Source organism: Branchiostoma belcheri, unplaced genomic scaffold (genome assembly GCF_001625305.1).
Source record: "Branchiostoma belcheri isolate BF01 breed outbred unplaced genomic scaffold, Haploidv18h27 scaffold47, whole genome shotgun sequence".
In the NCBI taxonomy this organism is placed as follows: Eukaryota; Metazoa; Chordata; class Leptocardii; order Amphioxiformes; family Branchiostomatidae; genus Branchiostoma; species Branchiostoma belcheri.
Window position 1 is genome coordinate 510,496 of NW_017804098.1, and position 8,422 is coordinate 518,917.

Here is an 8,422-nt window from a genome sequence, read left to right on the forward strand (position 1 = left end):
TGTCTGTCTGTCTGTCTGTGTTTCCGCAACTTTGTGGTCAGCATAACTTCAGAACGCCTTTATGGATTATGATGATATTTGGTATGTTGGTAAGTCTTAGGAAGACAAACGTCAAGGTCAAATATGGGCCTCCTGGTGGATGACCTTGGTACTGCAGCAGAACTTCCGGTTTTTGTATCTTTTGTCCTGAACATGCTATGGTCTTGATGTTTTGGTGAAAGATTGCTTTTCCTGTGAGGAGTAAGTGGTGTGAGTTTGGTCCCCCTAGCAGCTTGTTCTGGAACTGCAGGGCACTTTCTGGCGAAATGTTTAAAAACCAATAAGTCAAGATAGGAACAACATATTTTCATAATTTTTGGTGTGTAGGTAGCTGACAGAGAGATGTACATGATTAAATGCAAATTATGCAAATGAGGACTTTATTTGCATAATTAATGAGGAAATTCTATAATTACAGTGTTTTACATTATACTACTTTCATACATGTAATGTATGTAACCTATGGCAGGCAGAACATCAACAGATACTAATTATGCAAATGATGACCTAATTTGCATAATTTATGCAAAAAATCTATGATTTCTTAATGGTGAATTATGGGAATGTCATACTTGGGACATCTGTAAGTTAATCAAAAGTTCACATACATCACAATGCATATATCATTTTAATGCGGAGGTAATTTGCATAATTAAAGAGGAAATTTACATTTACATATCAAGCCCATATTTCATGGAGGTATGAAATCTCGGAATTCTTGTTCCTTCTATCATGTCTTATTCTATGAAGGCTAGGAAAGTCTGTCTAAATCTACATTGTACTTTTCAAATGACACATCGAAGACTTGAACACGCTAAATGTCCTGTCATAGAAAAGAAATTCCTATCACAAGTGTCCTCTCGTACCAGGCATCATATGGTCTACACCTCTTATTGGTCTTCAGTCATCTAATATTCATGTCTTGTTCTAGAATCTATATATAGAAAAGGGACCTGGGGGGAAGAAGGTACTAAAGCACCTTCCTTGCTATGATATTACCTGTTTTATAATAAGCAGGTGACTTGCAGGTCTTTGCTGGAAAGCTAGCTAAACTAACTGCTTCATTAACAGATGGTGTAGTTGCCTCTTAGAAAAAAACAAACACATAAAAAGTGATTACATGAGCTCTATAACTGCTTTTAACTTGGCAGCAAATGTATCTCAGTAAAACGATGTATCACAGTGAAATCAGAAAATGAGTAAACTATAGCCATGGAAATGAATTCCCTGGGCCATTAGTACCCTTTGAAATATGAGCCAAACATGATCTGAATAAAATCTGCAAAGATATACCCCAGGCAACTGACTTGGAAGATGATCACACTCTGCCTACCACAATATCAGGTTTTCGTTGCATCTGTGTGAGCCTAATGATAAAGAAGTTCATTGTACACACCAATTGTATTCGGAAAGCAGGAATTTTTTCGATAACTACACTGAGCCCAATCTTTCTTTTTTATTATGTAGTCTAAGGAACAATAATAATTGCCAGAGGGTGCAGTAAGTGCATAAAGGTTAAGATGTGTAATGGTTGGACTTATGGAAAAAACTTAATCAATAATGTTGTAAATAAAATCCATCAAGATGATCAGTTATAAAGTTTTTACTACTAAGAGACTTGCTAGCACAAACTATGTAATCCCCACATATGATTATCGTGAACACTCATTCTGCCTTAATTGTCTTCCCCAGTAGACATGTTTGCTGATTTGTAATCAGACCATAGTTTCCTGTAATGGTTAGTATGCAATCAGGGATACAGTTAACCTAACCTCATCCCCAACTCTGAGGCCCAATTTGCACCTTATCATACTGATTCCCTCTGTAATGCCATCCAATACTATGATTAATATTTAAAGGCAAAATGTATACCATCAGATCATGTGAATAAAGCAGTGACTGTTGTTGTTATACAATCTTTTTGTTTTTAAGTAAAAATTGGTAAAAGGGACCCTCATCCAAATTCAAGTGATGCCTCATGCTTATTAATCCATGTACTGTTGGTAATGTTCCAATAATATGAGAGCAGATTTCACCAGGGGTATTAAAGGGTCTTGGTAGGCTCTCCTGGAGGTGCTCAAGTACAACAACAGTAAAGTCCTGGGTTTTACCTCCAGCTGTCTGAACACCCCCCCCCCCAAGTTTATTTGCCCAAAATGACAGTGTGACATAATGAAGGGATGAACTGGTTAGGTTGGAGAGGCTGAGGGAGTGCTTTTAGATGTTACACATAATATCCTATAAACAGTCAGACAATGGTATCCTGGCAGCATAGCAATGACTCCATATTTCTCCCTTGAAACTGTTAAAATTCTATACATGTATTCAAAGGAAATTATATGGGCAAGGTGTCAAAGGACTTGTGAATTGCAATATCTATAATCCAAGTATTTGTCATGTCTATATATGAACTTATCACATTAATCAGTGGCTCTGTGCCTTGTATATTATATACAAGGAAAAAGATTATGCCTGAACATCAATTTGAGATGCAGATTTGTGCTGCATAAATTTTCAATTACATGCATCACTAGCTTTTACCATCATGCTATCTAATACATTTTAATGCATTTGCAAAGAAACAATTTAATAAATAGATTGAACATGACAAAGCAGGGGAAAAAAGATGCCGTAATATAGGTGAGATAGAACTACAAGTACTCGTATTTATAAAAATTTGGAAGCTGGAAGATTGAATGTACAATAATGTGTTCTAATGCATATCTCATGACTTATCATGAATCCATCCATCAATACCATCAACACCATGGTTTACCATAATACATCACCATGCCACAATTATGTAATGTTCTATATGTTAATACAGACAATCATACAATATTGATCAATAAATTTCCACATTCAAGTTCAGCCTAGTTTTTACTTAAGTTAAAGTTGATGGTTGGATTTGCTTTGAACGTGTCACTTAGTCTGGTATTGTTAGTACTGGAAGGACCATTTTTGGTTGATTTGAAAGAGACAGTTTGTTGTTTTGACTTCAGAATCTGTGGTTTGGACAGGAATTTAGCTCTTTGCAATTTTTAGACTGATGGGTTGCAAAATGCTTTGTAACATAAATAAATCATAAAGCTGTAGTCAATTTGTCTGGCTGCTAGGTAATTAGGTTTCAACATTGACCCCTCATATAGTATCGCCCTTGCTTAATGTAAGAGTTCTTGTAAAAGTATGTCTAATTAACAGTGGAGTGGTTGAGCTTTTCTCCTTACCACACCCTTGTCTTTATGGTTAGGGGATGATTTATTATTGGTCCATGAAGCTTACCATAGTAATTACATAAAATTGTAATTCTTGAAATCGATGATTCTGAGTAAAACATGTACACGACTGTAAAATGGAAAATTTTGTTGTGACTGCATCTGTTTATAGATTTGCTATCAGCATTGTTAAGAATTATGGAAAGTATGGAGCCAATGCAACATCAGGTACACACACATACAATCATCCTTGCCAAGTACTTAAGTACAGAATGACTCATCATATTCAGCACTGGAAATTCTGATGATGAACATTATACTCATATATATACTGCATTTCAATCATGCTCACCTGCATATAACACCATAGAGTCTGAGCTGATCAAAAGTAGATAGCGCTTCCTTGAAAAGCAAGGCATCAGGAATCTGTCACTTGACGCTCTAAGGCAGTTGTAACACACTCCCTATTATAGTATTATCCTTACTTCATGGCTTCAAGTCCACGTTTCCATTTCATGACTCTTCTACATTGTAATTGTTTATTTGCAAAATAACTGAAATCCTGGTCCACTATTGCTCAATGGGTGTGTATTACATACAGTCATATCCTGGACCTGTTTTAAACTGTAGAATATATAGGTTGGTGGTTTGCTAACACTGTGTAGCTGCATGAATAACCGAAAATGTATACCGGTAACTTGGAAAAGATTCCCTGGAGTGCTTTAGGGTATAATTCATGCTGTAGTTAAAACTCAAAACACAAGTAATGCCATATGTATAGTGCATCAACCAGTGATGTTCAAAACAGCAAACCAAAATATTGTACATTGTATTGTATTCCAGAAGACTATGGCATCAAATAGTACAATATGGACTAATTGTACAATATCATGCATGATCAAGGGGAACAGTTGCTTATACCACTGACACTGTGTAACATACTATGCCTCAAGCTGTGAGCATTCGTACGGAACAATTCCTGCTCTAATCATGCCTTTAAGTTTAGGAAACTATTAGCTTGGGTCCCATCTTCCTGAGGTTACACTATATTGATACCCAGGCTATGGAAACTGTACCATATAGCTTCCATGAATCATAAATTCCAATTTGTGTTGTTGTGGGCATCCATGATACAGATTAAATCCTTCCAAAGATTAGTCATGCCACATACGGGTATCATAATATACCGTGTTAATCAAAGTCATCTATTGAAAGGTACATTTGTATGCTACTGACACATTTGGCATTGACCATATCCTCAGCTTTTAACCTGAGATCTATAGCTGTCCCCACACATCTCTGCAGCCACCTGTGGGGAGATAAAACTGTGACCTGAATGGCAAACCAATTTCTGATTATACATGTACCTGCATCACACTTCCTGCCTGCACATGGCTTTTCTGATCCAGCCACTCAATATTCTTGCTATGAAATGCCAGAACGTACAGGCTGAAATGAGGTTGCAGTTTGATTCATGCTGGGTCCTGCCAACCATAATCATGTGACTTTTTCAGGTAGCAGGTGCACAATTTCGAAAGTTCTATAAACAGTGTGAGACTATAACATTAAAATTTGGTAGTAAATACATTCTGTCAAAGGATTCAATATAAAAGCTGAACTTTTGAACAAGGGAGTTCACCAATCAGGCTAGGCAACAAACATTTCAGTCTAATTAAACTAGATCCAGCATATGATACCAAATGACAACATAGACATGGGTTCTGTTTTGTCTCAGTCCAGTTCTGACAGATGTCTTCTGTGTGCATGTTATTTCTGTATACATACATCATGTTGTTTCTGTATATGTTATGTCTGGATACAATGATGATGAGGGTTGAATCATAGTTTTTTGTTTTTTTTTTCTTTTCAGTTGTCACTCCTTAACACCAGCAAACTAGAATGAGTATCTAAACTTGTAACATATAGAGGTAATGACTCTGTATATTTTCTTTGAGTTAAATCCATTGCCCCTGGGAGTGTCTCATAATCTTTATTACTTAGCTTTCGCATATATCAACCGTAAGTATGATCCTTCAAGGGTATCCTGACACTCTGACTTTGGTACCTGAGAATCCTGAGGCTGAAGGTTAATTGTACTCAACTTTTTCCCAGACTACAAATTATAGGTATTGCATTACAGGAAGATGTAGGTTTTAACCTTAATTAACAAAGAAGAGGAGATAGTCAGCAAAAATGTTTAGCTTAACATTCATCAGTCCACATGAATATCAAACCTACACCCTGATCAGGAACCTACAGTCAACTGACAGGGCATTGGAAGGATAAAGCTTACCAGTGTCAACAGGGGCAGCAGCATTTACATTTCTTGGAGCTGGGCCATTAATTCTGAACCATGCACTGAGTCAGCTCTGCATATTGTCAGCTCAGACAGAGCTAATGCCCAGATTTGATAACAAGGACAACTTTCTACCTTGGTCTTAGAATATTGTTCAGATGTGCAAACTCAATTATCCTCACCAAATAAAAATTTAAGCTGTGTAAATACTGTAACGTAACCGTGCACCTGCTGCCACTTACAACATGAGCAGCAAGAATGACAGATTTATGAACATCAGAAATTATTATTACTGTAAAAATGGGTGTTCCTTACCATACGATTTGATCTAATATATTGTAGCAGCTGACTTATCTGGAAACTCTGGAAGCTAGGAGTACAAAAGATTCATGATGATTCTTAAAAAATTCCTTCCTTGAGCTTACAAGTAACTTACCACCTGTCAGAGAAACCAAGTTCTAATAATCTCTAAGCATCCCTAAGAAGATAACAAAGATAGAAGAAACAAAGATAATGTTCCAAGCCCCATCATGTTCTTTCTCCACATCATCTTCAAAACTTTAAACCAGTGAGAGATCCAGAACAAGATCTTGTTTGGTCCTGAACTTTATGGGTTGTAAATTATCACCAGCCACTCTGTTCCCATGGCAACTATCTCGTCAACATAGTAAAGCTGAATTTACACCTACTAGATCACTACTAAGAGAACCCACTACATGCTTACTCTGTACGGTTTTTACACATTATACTTGACCACTACTGCAAGGCCTTGTCATCAAGAATGTGGGGAGACCATGACCTGCATTTTTGATATGTGATAGGCTATAAATGAAATACTTAGTAGCCAACAATAATATTCATGATAATATTTTTATATAACTACAGTATAAGCCAATTACTAATCTGAATTGATGGTTCACTGTCATTGATATCTTATCCAAAAGCATGCAGTTGCAGAATAATTCACTATAGGGAATCTCTTTTTTAGAAACATATGGTACGAACCTGAGTCATATTAGGAAGCATGTTAGATTTGAATAATGATTTACCCACACCTATTTACTACTTACCACTGTTCCATCTGTTTAATGATCTCTGACATCAACAATTCTCCATCTTTGGAACTGATAGTCTAATCAAGGGGCAGTTAATGCAAACACTCATTGACAAATCTGTATCTCCTGTCCAAACTCTGGATCTGGAATGATTTTAGGGCAGTTTACAAGCTCCTGCATAAGACTGGAAAATAAACCATGTAATGACTTCATCTACCATAGATCCTATAACGTTATATTAATCTGTGAAAAAAAGAACATTTTGATGAAGATTTTGAGGCCATGTAGCAAGGCATAATGTTCAAACAATAGGAAATATCAGAAATGGTGCTTTCCTGTAAAATCAATTATGCCTGCTTTACTATTAATAGTATAACATTACATATTACATATAAAAGACCTGTTTTGAACAAAATTCTTTCAATAAAAATAATGTTACTACCGAGCTAGTAAATGTCAATGGGCAGTATTAAAGAGGAAACTTATTCCATTACACATAGTTGCACATGGCAGTGAGTCATGGAGAATTGTTATCACCTTTTACAACGCGCACATAATGCAACCATATGGTACAGTGAAACATGCAATGGGGAAAAAACATGGGCAATCACAAACCTATTGTCAGTCTTCTTATCACAGCATGATCAGTGTCAGTGGATGCAGCCACCTGTAGCGCAGTGCACAGGTCCCTGCAAGGCATAAATGGACTAGGTAATGAAAATAGTACCTTGAGGTAATGACTAGGTGGCTGTAAATGTCATATCCACACCATGTTTGGATTACAAAATGCTACTTACTAAGTATTCAAATTTCCTACTGGTCAGAGGGCACCATGGGTAACATGGACTGGCTCATTCAGTATGTAACGTTAACATTAGCAGATTGTGATGATTTTTATATTATCATGTTTGATATAAACATTCGAAGATTTACTTTGTTTTTAATAAAGCCGCAAAAAAGAAGATATAATGTTTCTTATAAGGTTATTTTAGAAAATGTCATTAAGATATAATAGTTATACAATTTATCACTAGTATCTGCTTTACGATGTGCATTTACATTATAATATTGAGGTGGTACTACATCCTGATTCCTACAAGATAACTGATGTTTCAAGCAGTTCTTAATAACTAAGTAACACATCAGAGAGGAATTCAGAGACTGAAAATTCTTCTTTTCTGATGTCAGGTTAGAATTTTTACAAACACAGCAATAAAACACTCATCACCATACATATGTTTGTTATGTTATGCTGTCCATAATAAAACAGAGTGCAGATGTAGTAATTGATGACTTTACTGAGACCCCATACTGTCAAATCATCACACACTGCTCATTTAGCCTTTACACCATCAAACCCCTGGGGACCATTCCATGCTTTTGTTGCAAAAACAAGGGTGTTTAGGGCATGACTAGCATACAATTGTTTTCCTAAAAAAAAATGTTGAATGAGTCATCTAAACAAGTTAAAAATCAAGAACAGAGTCAGATTGGGTGTGATTTCATAGAAATGATGCCATCCGCCCGACGTAAGTAACCAGACACTTCCCTTCCTGTTTTGAGAAGTTTCCCATTGTTCCCATTGGTGTAAACGTCGCGTCACACCTGCCTGGGGATACCTGACACACCTGGCAGGCTATCTACTCAGACAACAACTCAGCTCACCTTTCCATTTTTGTGTAGGTTGCAACACCAACGTCCCAGCATGCCTTGCGAAAGAATCTGGCACCTGGGAAAACTCAACCAATCAAATTGCAGTACACATTTGCCCGTTTGGTCTGCACAGAATCTTAGCCAATCAGCAGTGGTGTAACATT

At 36.6% G+C, this 8,422-nt stretch overlaps 1 protein-coding gene across 2 annotated transcripts in view; it reads right to left on the bottom strand.

Moving 5' to 3' along the window:
- The window catches only part of LOC109479221 (sialin-like), a 40,683-nt gene extending 32,318 nt beyond the window's left edge, over positions 1-8,365 (bottom strand). The window contains exons 1-3 of one of the 2 annotated variants that reach the window (XM_019781140.1): positions 8,271-8,365; positions 7,221-7,294; positions 6,621-6,789 (exon numbers count right to left, since the gene is read on the bottom strand). The gene's annotated coding sequence lies outside the window, so the exon portion shown is untranslated. The remainder of the gene's footprint in view (positions 1-6,620; positions 6,790-7,220; positions 7,295-8,270) is intronic. The other variant, XM_019781139.1, reaches the window with a different exon arrangement.
- Between the last annotated feature and the right edge of the window lie 57 nt (positions 8,366-8,422).